This window comes from Leopardus geoffroyi, chromosome E2 (assembly GCF_018350155.1).
Source record: "Leopardus geoffroyi isolate Oge1 chromosome E2, O.geoffroyi_Oge1_pat1.0, whole genome shotgun sequence".
In the NCBI taxonomy this organism is placed as follows: Eukaryota; Metazoa; Chordata; class Mammalia; order Carnivora; family Felidae; genus Leopardus; species Leopardus geoffroyi.
In genome coordinates, this window is record NC_059335.1 from 55,503,380 (window position 1) to 55,524,408 (window position 21,029).

General features: G+C 43.2%; 2 protein-coding genes and 1 non-coding gene across 3 annotated transcripts in view; 1 reads left to right on the forward strand and 2 right to left on the reverse strand.

Annotated features, from left to right (window-relative positions):
• SDR42E1 (short chain dehydrogenase/reductase family 42E, member 1) overlaps nt 1-5,247 on the reverse strand; it is a 58,632-nt gene extending 53,385 nt beyond the window's left edge. Inside the window, exon 1 of the mRNA XM_045439860.1 lies at nt 5,154-5,247. The gene's annotated coding sequence lies outside the window, so the exon portion shown is untranslated. The remainder of the gene's footprint in view (nt 1-5,153) is intronic.
• HSD17B2 (hydroxysteroid 17-beta dehydrogenase 2) overlaps nt 1-21,029 on the forward strand; it is a 94,303-nt gene that overhangs the window by 26,423 nt on the left and 46,851 nt on the right. The window lies entirely within an intron of this gene.
• On the reverse strand, nt 13,212-13,284 carry TRNAK-UUU. Its single transcript has one exon. It is a non-coding gene; the product is annotated as a tRNA-Lys (tRNA).

Sequence of the window (21,029 nt, forward strand, 5' to 3'; positions counted from 1 at the left end):
ATTGTTGAAATCCAGGCTGCGTACTTGATCCATTACCTATCAGACAAGTAGGAGCCAGAGTAGTTTCATGAGTAAGAGAACACTGTGGTAAGGATGGAGTAGAGATTAGAAGCCTGAGTCCAACTGGAAAACAATTCAATGAAAGCCCGGATCCAACTAGAAATTAACATGATATTTTGTGTGTGGACAGAGGTGGCACATAGGTTTTCTCCCCTGTGCCATCTTTGCTTGGTTAGGAATGTTGGGGTGAGTAGGTTCTGAGGGTGAGAATGCTTTGATTTAACAATGTCCGTGGTGGTATTGGAAGGATGTGGCAGCAGAGGCATCAAGGGTCTGCCATCCCTGTTGGAAGAAACTACGTCAATGGCACTGATTGTTATTGAAACAGAAAAGAGGGGAGCCCCGGTGGCTCAGTCAGTTAAGTGCCTGACTTCCGCTCAGGTCATGATCTCTTGGTTCAGGAGTTTAAGCCCTGCGTTGGGCTCTGTGCCAACAGCTCAGAGCCTGGAGCCTGCTTTGGATTCTGTGTCTCCATCTTTCTCCGTCCCTCCCCAACTTGTGTGTGCATGCTCTCTCTCTCTCGCTCTTGTTCTTAAAAATAAACATTAAAATAAAAAAGAAACAGGAATCAGAGAAGTGTAAATCAGGGCTCTCTTGGATTTCCGCACGGTATTTTAGACAAATTTCGCAGGTAGTGTCTTGTATCATTATGTGTTAGGAGCTGCCAGATGAGAGTTGGGCTCTATGTTGGCAAGAGTGTCATCCTGTCAGTCAAGAAACACCTTCTCTGTGAAAGAGACCCAGAGAGACATTATTAAGGCAGCACTTTGAAGATGAAACTATAGATAATGATAGGGAGGAGGAACGAAGCCACCTCAAGATAATGAGGCAATTTAGCTATGTCTCTAGGTAGTTTTCCTTTCTTTGTGTTATGTTACTCTTAAGTAAATTTACTTTTTATGTGGTAGCGTGGGGTGTTTTTTATGTAGTTGCTTAACGTGTTTTTACAAGTGTAACTTTGCTTGTAACCTTCCTTGTGAAATATAGAGATGGAACCTTTAACAAAAAAATTCCACTAGCAAAACCACATGAGAACAGGAGAATGAGCAAAAGAATCCAGCCTCAAAAAAGATGAATGTATGATTCCCTTTATTTAAGGTAAAAATCAGGCACAACTGATCTATGCTGTTAGACATCAGAATAGTGGCAACCTTTGGGGTGGAGATGACTGGAAGGGGACACAGGGAGGTTTTGGTGAGCTGGTAATGTTCTGTTTCCTGATCTGGGTGCTAACTGCATGAATGGATTCACTCTGTGAAAATTCATCAAAGTGTACACATAAAAGTAAAAAAAAAAAAAAATACCTAAGAAATTTCCTCTATAATGTACATAGAAGATGGATAGTCTCAAAACAGTTATTGCCTTAAATAACTCCATCAGGTGAAACATACACTAGTTATTGATTTATAAAGATTGACCATATTCAGATGAAACATGATGAAGAGGAAAACAAAAAACAAAACAAAAACAAGTGTGTGCTGTAGAATCTTATGATTCTAACTGCACCTCTGCTCTTGTTAGTTGAATGATGGTGTAAACTTTATATTCTTTGAAGATTGGTTTCCTCTTCTTGAAAACAGGCATAAGAAGAGGGGTGCCTGAGTGCCCCAGTCGGTTAAGTGTCCAACCCTTGATTTCAGCTCAGGTCATGATCTCATGGTTTGTGGGTTCGAGCCCCACATCAGGCTCTGTGCTAACCTTGTGGAGCCCGCTTCGGATTCTCTGTATCCCTCTCTTTCTGCCCCTTCTCCATTTGCTCTCTCTCAAAAATAAACAGTTAAAAACAATAAAAAATAAAATATGAATAAAAAGATATACTTTTACAGAATCCAACTGAAAGAACGCCAAATGGCCAAAGTTGAAATAATGTGAGCAATAAAATGGTATTGGATTATCACCCAAGGTATAAAATGAATATCCATGAGCCCATAATGATATAAATAAATGATCAAATAAATTAATAAATGAGGGAGAAAAGACAAATCTCCCATGCAGAAAAATTCCAAGTAATTTACATAGATACTTCATTCTAAAAGAAGGGAAGATAGCTGCTTACTCCTTAAGTGTGAGCTATGCACAGACTTCCTTCCCGATGGCACAGTACAGAAAGGGAAAAGAGAGTAACTTTACAGTGAAGAAACCTGAGAACATTGCTTCGCTCAGGTCACCAAGGATAACATCAACAGTCACAAGTCCTGCTGATAGCGTACTCTTCATATGATGTGATGAAAGGCACTTTATCTCTGTGATCTCCTTCCCCAAACCCATAATCCTAGGCTAATCGTGAGAAAAACATCAGACAAATTCCAGGAAAGGGGTATCCTACAACACACCTGACCAGTACTCTTTAAAACCATCAAAGATACCAAAGACAAAAAAAGTCTGAGAAACTGCCACAGCCAAGAGAAACCTAAGGAGACAGGACCACTAAAAATGTAATGTGGTGTCCTGGATGGGAACAGAAGAAGGACATTAAGTAAAAAGTTAAGGAAATCTGAATAAATATGGAATTTAGTGAATTGTAATGTACCCATATCGTTTCATTAATTATAGAAAATGTCACATACTAATCTAAGATGTTAATGATGGGGGGAAACTGTATGCAGGGTATGTGGGAATTCTATACAGTCTTCCTTATTTTTCTACAAATCTAACTGTTCTAGAAAATTTAAATTATTTTCTTAAAAAGACTGACTTTAATCTTGAGATCTTAGGCATGAAATAAGATAACATATAAATATAAGGCTCTTGAACCTTTGGGACCTAGTTCCCTTAGACAGGCAAAATTCCTTAGGGCCTGCCTACCACACCCATTTCCGCACCAACTTTTTGTTTCCTCTATGCCCTAGGGGCAAAACAGATATTTATGGCAACCAGATCTTGATAGAATGCTGGGTTAAGAGCCATTTGCATACTCTAATTTCATACGTGAATACAAAATTTGAGAAGCCTCTAATAAGTGCATGTAAAACAAAAATGAATGGATGAAAATGGTCATTAAAAAAGGATCCGAATTTGGTGGGGGAGGGGGAGGGATCTGTTTGTGGCCCATCAGTGCATCACTGGCTATACTTAGAGAATTTATTTTTATTTTATTTATTATTATTTTTTTAGGAACAGAGAGAGAGAGAGCACAAGCAGGGGAGAGGGGCAGAGAGAGAGAGAGAGAGAATCTTAAGCAGGCTCTTGCTCACTATGGTGCTGTACATGGGGCTCAATCCCACGACCCTTGGATCATGACATGAGCCAAAATCAAGAGTTGGATGCTCACCTGACTAAGCCATCCAGGCACCCCTGGGAGATTTTTTAAAAGTTTTTTTTTTTTTTTAAGCTTATTTTGAGAGAGAGGCAGAGAGAGAAGGAGAGAGAGAATCACAAGCAGGCTCCACACTGCCAGCGTGGGGCCCGATGTGGGACTTGAACCCAGAAACTGTGAGATCATGACCTGAGCCAAAAGCAAGAGTTGGACGCTCAACTGACTGAGCCACCCAGGCGCCCCTTGGAGAATGTTTTTTTTTTTTTAATCATTGACTACCTATTGCATGTCATATATGGTGGTAGCATATGAATATGAGAAGAGTTGCCATGCATAAATCGTCACTTCATATTCCACTAAGGGAATTTTTTAAAAAGCAATTCAATCAACAAATATGATAATGTTCGAATTGAAGAAAACGACCAAAAGGCTGAGAAAAAGAATAATATGGTGTGGGATTAGGGATGGCAGAATGGTGTGGGTTGGCTCCCCTGGGAAGCAGACTCTGAGGCAGAGCGGAGCACGCGAGGCGTTTCTTAAGGAGCGTCCTAGAATGTGCACCTCCGGGGAGGAGAGAAGGAAGCAAGGTTCTCAGCCCCTTGGGGAGCTCTAGCACTGACATGACCCTTCAGATTTCTCCCAGGTTGGGCTGTGATGACCAGACCTGTGTTCATGCTTTTGCATGGATCAATTGTTGAATGGGGACCATACTGGGGAGGGTGGCTCTCTTTAGCTGAGACAATTGCTGGAGGAGCGGACTTCTTATTCTTCTTTTTTAAATGTTTATTTATTTTTGAGAGAGAGAGAGACAGAGAGAGAGACAGACAGAGCATGAGCAGGGGAGAGGCAGAGAGAGAGGGAGACACAGAATCTGAAGCAGGCTCCAGGCTCCAAGGTGTCAGCCCAGAGCCCGACACAGGGCTGGACCTCACGAACTGTGAGATCATGAGCTGAACCAAAGTCAGACGCTCAACGGACACTCAACTGACTGAGCCACCCAAGCGCCCCTCGAGGAGCTGACTTCTGAAGGATGTCTGCCAACAAAACTCTGTTTCTGGGGCAAGTTTTTCTTGAAGGGAATCTGGGTGGCACATCATAGGAACATCCACCAGAAGAGCGAGGGGACATCTACTTTAAACACAATAGTCAGGAAGGTCTCTCTGAGGTGGTGATATTTCAGCGAAGGCCGGGAGGATGAGAATGACCCAACAAGGCAAAAACAAAACGAAAAAGATGAGGAAGTATGACATGTGTGAAGGTCCTGAGGTAGGAAAACATGTAGTGTGGATACCTCAGATATGAGCCATCAGGCGCCAAGCTAATATTCTTTTTCTTCCCTGAGGTACATCTTTTCTAAGTTCCTGAAAACCAACTGCAGGTTCCCTCAGCTGCTTCATGTTTCCAGCTGTGTGCTGGGGTCAGCTTCTACCGGCTTTAGAGAGACCATTGTTGAATACTCAGAAATTTGGGGCGCTGATTGTTAAACCATCGACAGCTTCAAAGGTGTCTTAGCTCAGGCTGCTCTAAAAAGGCACCATAAACTGGGCAGCTAATAAACAAGAGAAATGTGGGGCGCCTGGCTGACTCAGTCAGTTGAGCGTCTGACTTCGGTTCGGGTCGTGATCTCACAGTTCACGGGTTCAAGCCCCGTGTCGGGCTCTGTGCTGAGACAGCTCAGAGCCTGGAGCCTGCTTTGGATTCTGTGTCTCCCTCTCTCTCTGCCCCTTCCCTGGCTTGTGCTTTGTCTGTCTCTCTCTCTCTCAAATAAATAAATAAATAAATAAATAAGTAAACATTAAAACAAAAATTTAAAAAACAAGAGAAACGCATTTCTCACAGTTCTGGCGCCCACGTAGTCAGGTTCCGGGGAATATCCTTTTCCAGGTCGCTGGCTGCTGATTCTCCTTGTATCGTCCCCTGCAAGAAAGTGAGCAGACTAGCTCTACAGTCCACAGACTAGCTTCTAAGAGCACTAATACCATCCAAGAGGTTCCAACCTCATGAGCTAATCACCTCTCGAAGGCCCCAGCTCCTAATTCCATCACGTTGGGATTAGGGTTTCAAAATATGAATGTTGAGGAATGTCGTTGCCTCTAAGCCTTTTGAGAGGACAGAACTGAAGAAAATGTGATGTTTGGAAAGGGTATTGATGCTTTTAATCCAAATTTAAGATGCCAGGGCTTTTACTGAATTACTTCGATGCTGAAAATCTTGGTTCCTAATGACATTAACATAATACTTCATTTGCTTTATTCTTTTCTTTTTTAAAGCTTATTTCTTTGTTATCTCTGCTCCCAACATGGGGCTCGAACTCAGGACCCCAGATCAAGAGTTGCATGCTCCACCCACTGAGCCAGCCAGGTGCCCCTTACTTGCTTTATTCTTGATATACATATGGCAGTTCAAAATAATCATAAATTACAATAATAATTATGGTAAGGCTAAGGAATACAGTTTAAAAATGTTGTCAGTCTTCACAATTCTAGTTAATAAATGCGAAAGAAGTGACAGAAGTAGAAGAATCATTTTGTGTGTGTGTGTACGTGTGTGTATGCGTGTGTGTGTTATCTTGAATGCAATAGTGAAGGAGGCAATGGTCATTAATGTAGGCTAAGCCTCATGTGAAAGTTTGACGGGGAACCTTGAATTATATGGTTGGGTTGCCAGCACCTGAATTTGCTGATCAATCACCATCATTAAAAGTGCAACACGACTCATGCTTGCCCTTGTGGGTGGTGCAAAAGAAGGCATCCAGCACCGCCTACGAGGCAGTCTTGGGGGGAGAAAAATAAACCTAAATCAACTTAAGCCTCTAGCTCTAACTTTACCAGAAATACAGAAGACGGAGGAACAAATTAAAGAACAGAATAAGGAAGCAGTTTGCCAAACTTAGAACGTGGGGTATTATTTAGAATAAATAATAATAATAATAATTAATAATAAATAATAATTATTTAGGATAAATGCCACGGTTTCCTCAACAAATAAATGGGATGAAAAGGGGAATAGAATTCTGTAGAAGAGATGACACTTGAGAGACATGAAGACCAAATGTGACGCGTGGAACTTGTTTGCACCTTGAGTCAAACCGACTGTAAAAAGACATTTTGGAAATGAACGGGGAAAGAGGAGTACATCCTAGGTATTAGATGACAGTGAACAAGAATTGTTGGGGCACTGGGGTGGCTCAGCTGGTTAAGCTACTCACTTTGGCTCAGGTTATGATCTCACAGTTTGTGGGTTCGGAGAATGACCCTGCTTTGGATGCTGTGTCTCGCTCTTTGCCCCTTCCCCACTCATGCTCCATCTGTCTCTCTCTCTCTCTCAAAAATAAATAAACATAAAAAAGGAATTGTTACTTTTTGCAAGCTTATAAAGACCATATAGTTATATTTGAAAAGTCCTTGCCTTTTGGTGGTGTATACTGACATAATTATAGGTTTATGGATAACATGATATTAAGGGTGGGATTTGCTTTAAAATGTAGGAGAAAAAGGGGTGCCTGGCTGGCTCAGTCAGAAAAGCGTGCGACTCTTGATCTCAAGGTCGTAAGTTCGAGCTCCATGTTGGGTGGAGAGATTACTTAAATAAATAAATAAATTTTTTTTTTTAAAAAATGCAGAGAAAAGGGGAAAACTATTGGGGGAGGAAATAAATAAAACAGAATATTGATAATTCTTGTAGATGGAAGATGGGTACATAGTCCATTATACAAGGTTTTCTTGTAGGGAATAGTTTTTTAAAAATTCAAATGGCAAGGAATGGCGAAAGGGACATGAATAAGCATTCCAGGCAGAATGTCTGATGTAATCAGATGTGGGTGAGGAGACACCAAGGATGTTCTAGGTATGGTTCCGTGTGGCATTCAGGATGCAAGCAGAAGGAGAGGGGGAGATAAACTTGGAAATGTAGATTGGAATCAGATGGTACAGCCTTTGCTGCTGAACCGAAGAACCTGAATTTTAGCTTGTGGTCAGTGGAAATGTCTAAGGCTGGAGGCAGAGGAAGGGTAGGCTCAGGGACAGAACTGGGCTCTGAGGTGCAGACATACGGCAGGGCAGGGGCTGGCAGGGGCTGGCAGGCTGGAGAGGAGGAGCAGCGAGTCCAGGAAACCAGTACAGAGTGGGGTGAAGAGAAAGGTGACGGTGCCCGATGCTTCCACGTAATCAGTGGGCGTTTTGTCATTAAGCAAATATTTACAGAGCAACTACAACATGCCAAGCGCTGTTTTGGGCACAGGAGGTAGAATCGTGGACTAGATAGCACCAGAGTCCCGGCCTGATGGAGGGGACCTAGTTCTTTCTCTCTCCTGCCAGTATTCTTCTCCGATGGCATATTTACTAAAGAAGGGATTTGGGGTTCCCTATAAATATTACCTATGGCCTATAGTTCCCAGAACTTTCTATTTATAACATTCACCACTCTGTATTGTAATAATTTACCTAATGTCTGTCTTCCTCCTAGCTAGAATTTCTCAACCTCAACACTACTGCTATTTGGAGCCAGACAACTTTTTGTGGTGGGGTTTGCCCTGTGAGCTACAGGATGTCAAGTAGCATCCCCACATCTACCCATTGGATCATCAGAGTTGTGACCAAAAAGAAAAAAAAAAAGAGCCTTGACATATTACCCAATATCCAGGGGAGCAAAGTCACCCTGGCTGAGATCCCCACCTTACATCAGTGTTTCTCAACCGTGACTGCAAATGGGAATCGCCTGGAGAGCTTTAGAAACTGTTGCCAGCATTTAGTGCCATCTCAGACCAACTAGATTAAGACTGTCTGGGCATGTGGCCTGGGCGCTGATTTTTTTAGAGTGTCCCAGGGATTTCAGTGGGACTCAGGATTAAGGCAGTAAGCACCATGAAGTTGGGGAGAGGTCTCTCTTTGATGGTGGTGTTTCTAGGACTTAGCCCAGGGATTCCCAGATGGATGATGCATGCACAAATGAATGAATGTGGAGATAGGAAGACACGTCCGAAGTTAAAAGTGGCATTTAGGGAAAGCCAGCGCCCTACCTCTTTTTATGGTCATGGATACCAACTGTTGGCTCATCTCTCCCTGTTTTCTTTCTTTATGAGAAGGTGGGTATTTAGTGGATTAGAGAAAAAAACCCAAAAAGCACTCTGCAAAGACACCCTTAGAGGAAATGGGTCCGGGAAGTCTTGGCTGAGTCCCCTAGTACTGTCAACAGGGAGTTTCCCCACCCTAATCTGGGTACTCAGCCAGAGTACCCAAGACTCAAAGAGGAGTCTTTCTAATGGTGTCTGGGCTTGGCCAAGGATTTCTGAAATTCTGATCATTTCAGCTGACCACACATCTTCCCCATCAGCGTGGGTTTCAGGGATGTCAGTACTGAGACTCATGTCCATTGTTTCTTAACTAGAATAACCTGAATAGATGTAATATGAAATTTTGGACAATTATGATGCCCTTTCCTACTGCACCCCAACCTTGGTGGCCATCTGATGGTAGGCTGACCTGGGTTGACCTGGATTTTTTCATCATGAGGTGCAGAAAAGGAGATATGGAGATGGCTGTCAAAATCTTAGGATGGAAGGCAAGGGGACTGAATGGAGGTGAGGATCAGGAGAAGGCACTGGTCTTGTGTAACTGGGAGGAGAGTGATGTCATTTAGGAGAATAAGGAATTCTAGAAGGTGAAGCCATAGGTGATGAGTTTGGGGTGGCCACAGGGGAAGTTCAGGACAGACATCAGGACTGGACTGTGGTCTGGGAGTCTAGCCCTTGCCCAAGCCCAGCAGAGTCACTTTTGCTTCTTTTGCAGCCAGTCTAGGAGCTGTTCCCTCATGCACCACTTGAGAACAAATTGTTGCATTTCCCCTTCTGGATGAGCAGGTGTAAGCAGTTGGTGCTGTTGCACGGATGATAGGAATCCATCCTCTGGGAAGAGAGGTGGCACCAGTGATGGAGACACTTCTCTGGCAGACAGCTCTCATTGGTGTCCCCACTTTGGGCATCCTCCCTGCCCATCTTCTGCCCAAGGTGCTCAAAGAGACAACGACTCATAGACGGAAAAGAACGTGCCTGAGAAAGAGCAAATCTGGGTTCAAAAGACAACTCTAGCATATCCCAGATGTGTGGCCTTGAACAAGTATTGAATGTTTTGGCATCTCAGTTGACCATCTTAAGAGAGGAATAGCAGGGGTGCTTGGGTGGCTCAGTCAGTTGAGCATCTGACTCTTGATTTTGGCACAGGTCAAGATCTCAAAGTTTTGTGAGTTCGAGCTCTATGTCGGACTCTGTGCTGGTGGAGCAGAGCCTGCTTGGGATTCTCCCTCTCTCTCTCTGCCCCTCCCCTGCTCATGCGGTCTCTGTTCCCTGTCTCTGTCTCTCTCAAAATAAATAAATAAACTTTAAAAAAAGATGGCAATAGCGTGGCATAATTATTCATAAAGATTCTATTTCAGGGAAAAAAATGCATTTATTTCCATTACAGAATGGACTTTTCCCGGGGCCACACCACCCAACAGTTACTACCTTGAGAATACCACTGGCAAAGGAGGTGGTGTTGGTGGTACAGTTGCAAGTATTTGCTCTTCCTGGGTTAAGAGCTGAGCCTTAAATGACCCTCAGGGAAGCCTTAAGTGCACTAGAGTTTTATTTTATTTATCTACCATTTTATCAACCCTAATATATTTTATAGGGAACAGGCAGTGACAACACGAGGGTGGCAATCTGATGGATTGCTTAAGTCTTAAGCAAGGGAGGAGCCAGTCATTTCCTCCTCAGTTTTGCACAGGTTTCAAGATAAGCATCTCTGGGCCCAGATGACTTTTGTAAGTGGGACAAAGTACATCAAGGGTCTTGGAGGCTCACAAGGCTACAGGAGTGGGGCAGGTATCATTAGGAATGCCGGGAGTGCATAGAGGAGGGCACTTGTTGGGATGAGCATTGGGTGTTGTGTGTTAGCCAATTTGACAATAAATTTTATTTAAAATAAATAAATAAACAAATAAGTAAGTAAATAAGTAAGTGAAAGAATGAATGAATAAATAAGTAAAAAGGAATTCTGGGAGTGGCACATGCCCACCATGGAGCCCTGCTCTGAGAGTATGACCCATGGCAGGGAGCATAGGGATCCTCAGTTTCAAGTCAGGGGTTCCTTGTTGGAATGCAGGCCTGCGGTTGGCTTATCTCCCGGTTAACCAAGAGAAACCATTGGCCTGGATTCTCAGGTGAACTCCCCTGATTCTAGGTGTTAGTTTAGATTTCTACAAAACGCCCCGTGCAAGCAAAACACATATCAGACCATGCTCTTATTGATACATAGCAGATCTTCAGTTTGTGTTTGTGCGTTCCACTGTTAGAAGTGAAATCCACTGTGAGAAAAACCCTCAATACCTCCGAAGATGCCTATACCCCTAAGAAGCCCTGCTTGTGGCTGCTGTTGGTCCAAGAGATCACTGATAACGGGAGGACTCGGAGGGGCTTTAGGGACAGGGTGTGGGAGAGATGGGACCACTGGCAGAAAGTAGAGCCGATGACCCAAGATAAGAACTGAGCTGACAATTCTTTTGGTTCCAGGAACTAGAAGCAGGCAATGAAAATAGTAGCAGGGTTGAAGAACACAGCTGCCATTTACTTAACAAACACCTGAATAGTAAATGCCATGTGCCAGGCCTTGTGCCAATTACTTTAATTAATCAAACCATTTTAATCCTTCTAACAACCCTAGGAAGCAGGGGCTAGTATCGCCCTACATTACAGATGAGGAAACTGAGGCACAGAGGGGTTGATGGGCCAAAGTCACATGAGTGACTTTGGTAAGTGGCAGAGCCAGGATTTGAACTCAAGTCTCCTAGCTCCAGAATCCAGGCTCAGACCATTTCTCCATGCTGCATTTGTTAAATTAATTAATTAATTAATTAATTTTTTATTAAAAATTTTTTTTATTGTTTTTTGAGAGAGAGAGACAGACAGACAGAGTACAAGCAGGGGAGGGGCAGAGAGAGAGGAAGTCACAGAATCTGAAGCAGGCTCCAGGCTCTGAGCTGTCAGCACGGAGCCCAACGCAGGGCTCGAACTCACGAAATGTGAGATCATGATCTGAGCAGAAGTTGGATGCTTAACTGACTGAGCCACCCAGGCATCCCTATTTTTAGTTTTTAAAGTTTATTTATTCTGAGAGAGACAGAGACAGTGCAAGTTGGGGAGGGGCAGGGATAGAGAGAGAGGGAGAGAGAGAATTCCAAGCAGGCTCCACACTGCCAGCACAGAGCCTGATGAGGGGTTTGAACCCATGAACCAGGAAATCATGACCTGAGCTGAAACCAAGAGTCAGAAGCTTAACTGACTCAGCCACCCAGGCATCCCTCTCTGTTGCATTTTAATAGGGAGAATTTCATCTCATTATGAAAAATAATGGTTTGTGGTGTTGAAGACAATGTAGAAATGTGTAAAAATGGTTTACCTAATATTAATTTAAAAATTAGTTGTCAAATTATATGTGTGCTATAACTGGAATTGTTAAAGAACAATGTGCAGAAAGAAGTCTAGAAGAAAAAACATGAAGCCTATAAAAGTTGTGCTACATTGGTAAGATAAATAGGGATTTCTTCTTTTACTTCCCCATTGTTGATTAAAAAAATTTTTTTTACATTTATTTATTTTTGAGAGACAGAGAGAGACAGAGCACAAGTTGGGGAAGGGCAGAGAGGAAAGGAGACACAGAATCCGAAGCAGGCTCCAGGCTCCGAGCTGTCAGCACAGAGCCCGATGTGGGGCTCGAACTCACCAACCGTGAGATCATGACCTGAGCCGAGGTCAGACACCTAACCGACTGAGCCACCCAGGCGCCCCCCCCGTTGTTGATCTTAAAGTTTCATTACTTGTAGGATGTTTGGATAATGACTAGAAATTTACAGGCTTACACATTCTTCCCTCTTCGTGCCTCTTTCTGAATGTAGCTTCCAAGGGGGGCACCTGCGTGGCACAGTCGGTTAAGCGTCCGACCTCGGCTCAGGTCATGATCTCACGGTCCGTGGGTTTGAGCCCTGCATCAGGCTCTGTGCTGACAGCTCGGAGCCTGGAGCCTGCTTCGGATTCTGTGTCTCCCTCTCTCTCCCTCTGTCTCTCTCTCTCTGTGCCCCTCCCCAGCTCGTGTTCTCTCCCTCAAAAATAAACGGACATTAAAAGAATTAAAGGAAAAAAAAAAAAAAAAAGACTTGAATGTCGCTTCCAAGGGACCAGCTTGTATCCAAGAGCACATGCAGTCTCACCTTTACAGGGTGGTGTGTTACATTCAAGGGACATGGTTCTAAAGAACTTCTGAACTTCACAACTTACCTAATTTAAGATTTGAACAAACATTGGACTGTTTCTGCTCACCAGCTAATCCAGCACTCTCGAGTAGCAATGGCACAAATCTAGTTTCCATGAGCCCACCAGCTTTGAGACTACACAATTGTTAACTCTTTTTAATTAAAGGGATTCATACTGTTTCCATTTTGCACATAAAGGGAGACTTTATCAATATTTTTAGAATGAATCCGTATTTCAAACTCACTCCTATCTTGCACAGATTTCGTTTAAATGCTCATTACTTGCTCCAAGTTGATATATTTCTAGGCTACTAGAGATAGAATGATCTCAAACGGCATAGCTTAAACCCAACTCCAGCATGTCATCCACCCTCTACCAGGGATGGATGTCCAACTCAACAAATGTTTTGTTGAGTACTTACTTTGAGTCAGGTACTATCAACGTGAGTGACAGGATTCTCTGTTCTGAAAGCATTCACATTCCAATGCCTTCTTAAATGCCCATTTAGTCAACACATGCTTTTTACTGACCATCTTCTTTGTGCTAAATCCTGGGTGCTAAAAGAATGGAATATTTTTAAAGATTTTATTTATTTATTTTAAGTAATCTCTACACCTGACGTGGGGATCGAACTCATGACCCTGAGATCAAAAGTCACGCGCTCTGCCAACTGAGCCAGCCAGGTGCTCCAAAGAATTGAATATTTTATATCCCAGCTGTTTAGATCCTGGACCCTGCTTGGGTTCCAACCTAACCCTGCCATGTCCCAGCTGAACGATTTAACTCTTTTTGTGTCTCAGTTTCCTCCTCTGCAACTGATGGTAGTAAAATGACTTACCTTCCAGAGTGGTTGGGAGCATGTAATGAGTTAGTATGTGAGAGGCTGGCAGGAACTTGGTGAACACGCAATCCATGCAGCGTGTGGTTATTTTCAGAGATTACCATTAGAGAGCCCTTATGAGACACTTGTCTTTTCCCCAAGGCCCCAGCCTTGTCTTGGGGTTTCCAGAGTACACAAGGATTCCCAACAGGGAGCGGCTTTCTTTCCCAAGGTGCCCTGACACTTGCATAGGCTCAGGGCTAGCATAGCCTGATCTTTAACACTGTAAATCACAAACGATGTCCTGGTTAGAGCCACGATACTGATAAGAGCTGCTTACAACATGTGGGGTCTTGTGTAAAGCATCTACTGTGTGTTACCTCCCAACATCAGCCTAGGAGGGAAGTACTGTCATAACCCCACTTCCCGGATGAAGAAAGAGAGGGTCCACACAACTACACAGAACATTCTCCAAAACTCACGTGTGGAAGACGCAGATTCAGGCAGCATGCATCTTAACTGAGATGTTGAATTGATCCTCACTAGACACAAATTCTTCGTCTGCCAATTTGTGCATGCAAAGGCCTGAAAATCAGGAAGGATAACAGCTTTATTTATTTTTTTAATCTATATAATTACTACTGGGAACAGGCACTGCTAAACACATCACAAATATTAACTGGTTTAGGTATCATTAGTAAGTCCACTTTACAGATGAGGAAATGGAGACACAGGGAAGTTAAATAACTTGACCAGGGTTGCATAGGTAGGGATGGTGGGACCAAGGCTCACACCCAGGCCTCTGTGCTGTGCCTTCTTACAGATAAGGATAAGCAGATGGCCTTCTATGAACTTTGGCTTTGTTAATTCACTGTCAAATAAAAACAAATCCTGATTTACTAAGGAGAGGTTTTATTTGAAAGGGTTATTGCAGGGGGATAGGACTGGCGTCGTATGGGGAATACTCTGACCATAGGTCTGCAAGTATCTCAAGGGTTGGACCAAAAACAGAATGTTGCTTTTAGAGGGGGAAGTAAACACGTGCAGATGGCTCCAGGTGAGGGACATTGCATGGGCAGGCAGGCTGTGACCAGACAGTAGATGAAAGGAGGTTTTCTCCTGAGACCAGCCTATTCTCGGGAGTGGCTGTCTACTGGCTCAGGCTGGGGGTGGGACAGGGCCCAGGGAAAGAAGAGAATCTGCACCAAAGGTTGGTTAACAAGCACTTTTTTCCAATGATTCGCTGGTGACAGGCCATTCAGCTAATTATTTATGAAGCAATGGAGGGCCTGGGTCTGGCCCTGTCACAGGTAAGCCAGGGGAGCATTCACGAGTGTTACCCAGGTCACAGGGGGAAGGTGACTTCTTTGCACTAAGCTGTCTCCTAAGAAACAAAGAGAGAGGGCGATTCTGTTTGCTGTTTTCCAGAATCACAGGGCCTGGCAAAGTTCAACACGCCATCACTCCATTTGCCTCCAGCACAGACACTCCTCCTTTTACCTCACTTGGCTTTGTTGTGCTTCGCAGACAATGAGATTTTTACAAACTGAAGGTTTGTGGCAACCCTGTGTTGAGCAAGTCTATTGACGCCATTTTTCCAACAGCATCTGCTCACTTCATGTCTGTGTGACACATTCTGGTAATTCTCACAGTATTCCGAACTTTTTCTTTACTATTATATTTGTGATGGTGACCTGTGATCAGTGATCTTTGACGTTACTATTGTCATTGTTTTGGGGAGCCACGAAGCGTGCCCATAGAAGATAGCAAACTTAATCAGCCCTTCCCTCGTCTCCCCCTGCCCTCGGGCCTCCCTGTTCCCTGAGACTCAGCAGTATTGAAATTAGGCCAGTTAGGAACCCTACGCTGGCCTCTAAGGGTGCAAGTGACAGGAAGAGTCCCTTGTCTCTCACTTTAAGTCAAAAGCTAGAAGTGACTACGCTCAGGGAGTAGGGCATGTTGAAAGCGGAGATAGTCCAGAGCCAGGGCTCTTGCATCATTTAGCCAAGCTGTGAGTGCAAAGGGAAAGTTCCCGAAGGAGATCAAAAGGGCTCCTCCAGCGGACACGCAAATGCGAAGAAAGCGAGAGGACTTACTGCTGATGAGAAGGTTTAAGCGGTCTGGATAGAAGAGGAAACATTCTCTTAAGCCAAAGCCTAATCCAGAGCAAAGTGCTAACTCTCTCCAGTTCCGTGGAGGCTGAGAGGCGAAGAAGCTGCACAAGAAAAGCTTGAAATTGGCAGATACTGGTTCGTGAGGCGCAAAGGAAAGAGGCTGTCGTCCTAACCTCAAAGTCCAAGGTGAAGCAGAAGGCGCTGTTGCAGAAGCTGCAGCAAAGTATTTAGACATAGTGAAAATGGCTACACTGACCAATAGATTTTCACTCAACAACAAGACGTTCAAAGCTAGAGAAGAGAAATCAACGCCTGGCTTCAGAGGTTCAAAGAAGGGGCTGATTCTCTTCGTAGGGGCTAATGTAGCTGGTGACTTTGAATTGAAGCCAGTGCTCACTCACCATTCTGGAAAGGCTTGAGCCCTTAAGAATTATGCTAAACCTGCTCTGCTTGTGCTCTATGAATGGAACAACAAAGCCTGGCCGACAGCACATCTGTTTGCCTAATATTTTAAGCCCAGTATTGAGACTCACTGCTCAGGGGGAAAAAAAAATTTTCTTTCAAAATATTAGTGCTCACTGACAATGCATCTAGTCACCCAAGGGTGCTGATGGGGGTGGTACAATGAGATGAATGTTGTCTTCGTGCCTGCTAACGTAACATCCATTCTGCAGCCCGTGGATAGAGAAGTAATTTTGAATTTCAAGTCTTATTATTTGAGAAATACATTTTGTAAGGCTAGAGATGCCATAAAAAGTGATTCCTCCGATGCATCTGGGCAAAGTCAATTGGAAACCTTCTGGAAAGGATTCACCATTCTGGATGCTGTTAAGGACATTTGTGATTCATGGCAAGAGGTGAAAATATCAGCATTAACAAGAGTCTGGAAGAAGTTGATTCCAACCCTTATCGATGGATGACTTTGAGGCTGTCCAGTGGAGGAAGTCACCACAGATGTAGTGGAAATAGCAGGAGAACCAGAATTAAAAGTGGAGCCTGGGACATCTGGGTGGCTCAATCGGTTGAGCGTCTAGCTTTGGCTCAGGTCATGATCTCGCCATTCGTGAGTTCGAGCCCCACTGCTGTCATCAGACTCACTGCTGTCAGTGCATAGCCCACTTTGGATCCTCTGTCTCCCCCTCTCTCTGCCCCTCCCTGGCTTGTGCTTTCTCTTTCTCTCAAAAATAAATAAACATTAAAAACAACACATGGAATCTGAAGGTGGGACTGAATTGCTGCCTTCTCATGATAAAACTTTTAATGCATGAGAAGTTGCATCTTATGGATGACCAAAGAAAGTAGTGGCCTTTGTGAAAGTGGTTTCCACTCCTGGCGAAGATGACTGAAATGACAAGAGAGGATTTAGCAGATAAACTGAGTTGTCAAAGCAGCAGCAGGATTTGAGAAGAATTAACTCCAATTTTGAAAAAAGATCTCCTGTGGGTAAAATGCTATCACACAACATCACATGAAACAGAGAAATCACTCTCTAAAGGAAGAGTCAATCGATGTGGCAAGCTTTACCGTTGTCTTAAGAAACTGCCACAGCCACCCCAACCTTCAGCAACCACCACTCCACTTGGTGAGCAGCCGTCAGCATCCAGGCAAGACCCTCCACCAGCAAAAAGCCCAGATGATGGTTAGCATTTTTTAGCAATAAAGTATTTCTTAAATATATTATTTTTAACATTTATTTATTTAATTTTGAGATGGAGAACGAGAGAGAGAGAGCGACCAGGGGAGTGACAGAGAGAGCGGGAGAGAGAGAATCCCAGGCAGGCTCCACGCTATCAGCACAGAGCCCGATGCGGGGCTTGAATCACTCATGAACTGTGAGATCATGACGTGAGCCGAAATCAAGAGTCGACACTTAACTGACTGAGCCACCCAGGTGCCCCAGCAATAAAGTATTCTTTAATTAAGGTATGTACATTGTTTTTTAGGCCTAATGCTGTTGTACATTTAATAGGCTACAGTATAGTGTAAACATAACTTTTATATATGCTGGGAAACCAAAACATTCATTTGACTTGCTTTATTGTGGCAGTCTGGAACTGAACCCGCAAAATCTCTGAAGTTTGCCTGTATCTTCCACATGCCAGGCTCTTCCTAGGAACTTTCTAGAGAGTTAGATCCTGGATTCACGAATCTAGTCAAAGTTACGACCTTCAGGAGGTGCGTGGCTGGCTCCATCCATCAGTAGAGCATGTGACTCTTGATCTCAGGGTCGTGAGTTCAAGCTACACATTGGGCATGGAGCCTACTTAATAAATTAAATTAAAAAAATTTTTTTTTCCAACGTTTATTTATTTTTGGGACAGAGAGAGACAGAGCATGAACAGGGGAGGAGCAGAGAGAGAGGGAGACACAGAATCGGAAACAGGCTCCAGGCTCTGAGCCATCAGCCCAGAGCCTGACACGGGGCTCGAACTCACGGACCACGAGATGGTGACCTGGCTGAAGTCAGACGCTTAACCGACTGCGCCACCCAGGCGCCCCTAAAATCTATGACCATTTTAAACGTGTCTATCTTTGACCCAGAAAGTCTCAGTGTCTGTCTTAGAGAACAAATACATACATTCAGAGACACATAAGTGATGTTCTTTCCAGCACTGTACATGAGAGCAAAAGAAGGAATTAACCTAAATGTCCATGAATAGGAAAATGATTATATAACTTTTGGTGCTTCTGATGGAATATGACACAGCAATTTTAAAAGATGGGGTAGAGCTATATCAACTGACATGGATATGCCTCCAAGATACTTTTTTTTTTTTTTTTAATATATGAAATTTATTGTCAAATTGGTTTCCATACAACACCCAGTGCTCATCCCAAAAGGTGCCCTCCTCAATACCCATCACCCACCCTCCCCTCCCTCCCACCCCCCATCAACCCTCAGTTTGTTCTCAGTTTTTAACAGTCTCTTATGCTTTGGCTCTCTCCCATTCTAATCTCTTTTTTTTTTTTTCTTTTTTCCTCCCCCTCCCCCATGGGTTCCTGTTAAGTTTCTCAGGCTCCACATAAGAGTGAAACCATATGGTATCTGTCTTTCTCTGTATGGCTTATTTCACTTAGCATCACACTCTCCAGTTCCATCCACGTTGCTACAAAAGGCCATATTTCATTTTTTCTCATTGCCACGTAGTATTCCATTGTGTATATAAACCACAATTTCTTTATCCATTCATCAGTTGATGGACATTTAGGCTCTTTCCATAATTTGGCTATTGTTGAGAGTGCTGCTATGAACATTGGGGTACAAGTGCCCCTATGCATCAGTACTCCTGTATCCCTTGGATAAATTCCTAGCAGTGCTATTGCTGGGTCATAGGGTAGGTCTATTTTTAATTTTCTGAGGAACCTCCACACTGCTTTCCAGAGCGGCTGCACCAATTTGCATTCCCACCAACAGTGCAAGAGGGTTCCCGTTTCTCCACATCCTCTCCAGCATCTAGAGTCTCCTGATTTGTTCATTTTGGCCACTCTGACTGGCGTGAGGTGATACCTGAGTGTGGTTTTGATTTGTATTTCCCTGATAAGGAGCGACGCTGAACATCTTTTCATGTGCCTGTTGGCCATCCGGATGTCTTCTTTAGAGAAGTGTCTATTCATGTTTTCTGCCCATTTCTTCACTGGGTTATTTGTTTTTCGGGTGTGGAGTTTGGTGAGCTCTTTATAGATTTTGGATACTAACCCTTTGTCCGATATGTCATTTGCAAATATCTTTTCCCATTCCGTTGGTTGCCTTTTAGTTTTGTTGGTTGTTTCCTTTGCTGTGCAGAAGCTTTAATCTTCATGAGGTCCCAGTAATTCACGTTTGCTTTTAATTCCCTTGCCTTTGGGGATGTGTCGAGTAAGAGATTGCTACGGCTGAGGTCAGAGAGGTCTTTTCCTGCTTTCTCCTCTAAGGTTTTGATGGTTTCCTGTCTCACATTCAGGTCCTTTATCCATTTTGAGTTTATTTTTGTGAATGGTGTGAGAAAGTGGTCTAGTTTCAACCTTCTGCATGTTGCTGTCCAGTTCTCCCAGCACCATTTGTTAAAGAGGCTGTCTTTTTTCCATTGGATGTTCTTTCCTGCTTTGTCGAAGATGAGTTGGCCATACGTTTGTGGGTCTAGTTCTGGGGTTTCTATTCTATTCCATTGGTCTATGTGTCTGTTTTTGTGCCAATACCATGCTGTCTTGATGATGACAGCTTTGTAGTAGAGGCTAAAGTCTGGGATTGTGATGCCTCCTGCTTTGGTCTTCTTCTTCAAAATTCCTTTGGCTATTCGGGGCCTTTTGTGGTTCCATATGAATTTTAGGATTGCTTGTTCTAGTTTCGAGAAGAATGCTGGTGCAATTTTGATTGGGATTGCATTGAATGTGTAGATAGCTTTGGGTAGTATTGACATTTTGACAATATTTATTTTTCCAATCCATGAGCAGGGAATGTCTTTCCATTTCTTTAAATCTTCTTCAATTTCCTTCATAAGTTTTCTATAGTTTTCAGTATACAGATCCTTTACATCTTTGGTTAGATTTATTCCTAGGTATTTTATGCTTCTTGGTGCAATTGTGAATGGGATCAGTTTCTTTATTTGTCTTTCTGTTGCTTCATTGTTAGTGTATAAGAATGCAACTGATTTCTGTACGTTGATTTTGTATCCTGCAACTTTGCTGAATTCATGTATCAATTCTAGCAGACTTTTGGTGGAGTCTATCGGATTTTCCATGTATAATATCATGTCATCTGCAAAAAGCGAAAGCTTGACTTCATCTTTGCCAATTTTGATGCCTTTGATTTCCTTTTGTTGTCTGATTGCTGATGCTAGAACTTCCAGCACTATGTTAAACAACAGCGGTGAGAGTGGGCATCCCTGTAGTGTTCCTGATCTCAGGGAAAAAGCTCTCAGTTTTTCCCCATTGAGGATGATGTTAGCTGTGGGCTTTTCATAAATGGCTTTTATGATCTTTAAGTATGTTCCTTCTAACCCGACTCTCTCAAGGGTTTTTATTAAGAAAGGGTGCTGGATTTTGTCAAAGGCCTTTTCTGCATCGATTGACAGGATCATATGGTTCTTCTCTTTTTTTTTGTTAATGTGATGTATCACGTTGATTGATTTGCGAATGTTGAACCAGCCCTGCATCCCAGGAATGAATCCCACTTGATCATGGTGAATAATTCTTTTTATATGCCGTTGAATTCGATTTGCTAGTATCTTATTGAGAATTTTTGCATCCATATTCATCAGGGATATTGGCCGGTAGTTCTCTTTTTTTACTGGGTCTCTGTCTGGTTTAGGAATCAAAGTAATACTGGCTTCATAGAATGAATCTGGAAGTTTTCCTTCCCTTTCTATTTCTTGGAATAGCTTGAGAAGGATAGGTATTATCTCTGCTTTAAACGTCTGGTAGAACTCCCCTGGGAAGCCATCTGGTCCTGGACTCTTATTTGTTGGGAGATTTTTGATAACCGATTCAATTTCTTCGCTGGTGATGGGTCTGTTCAAG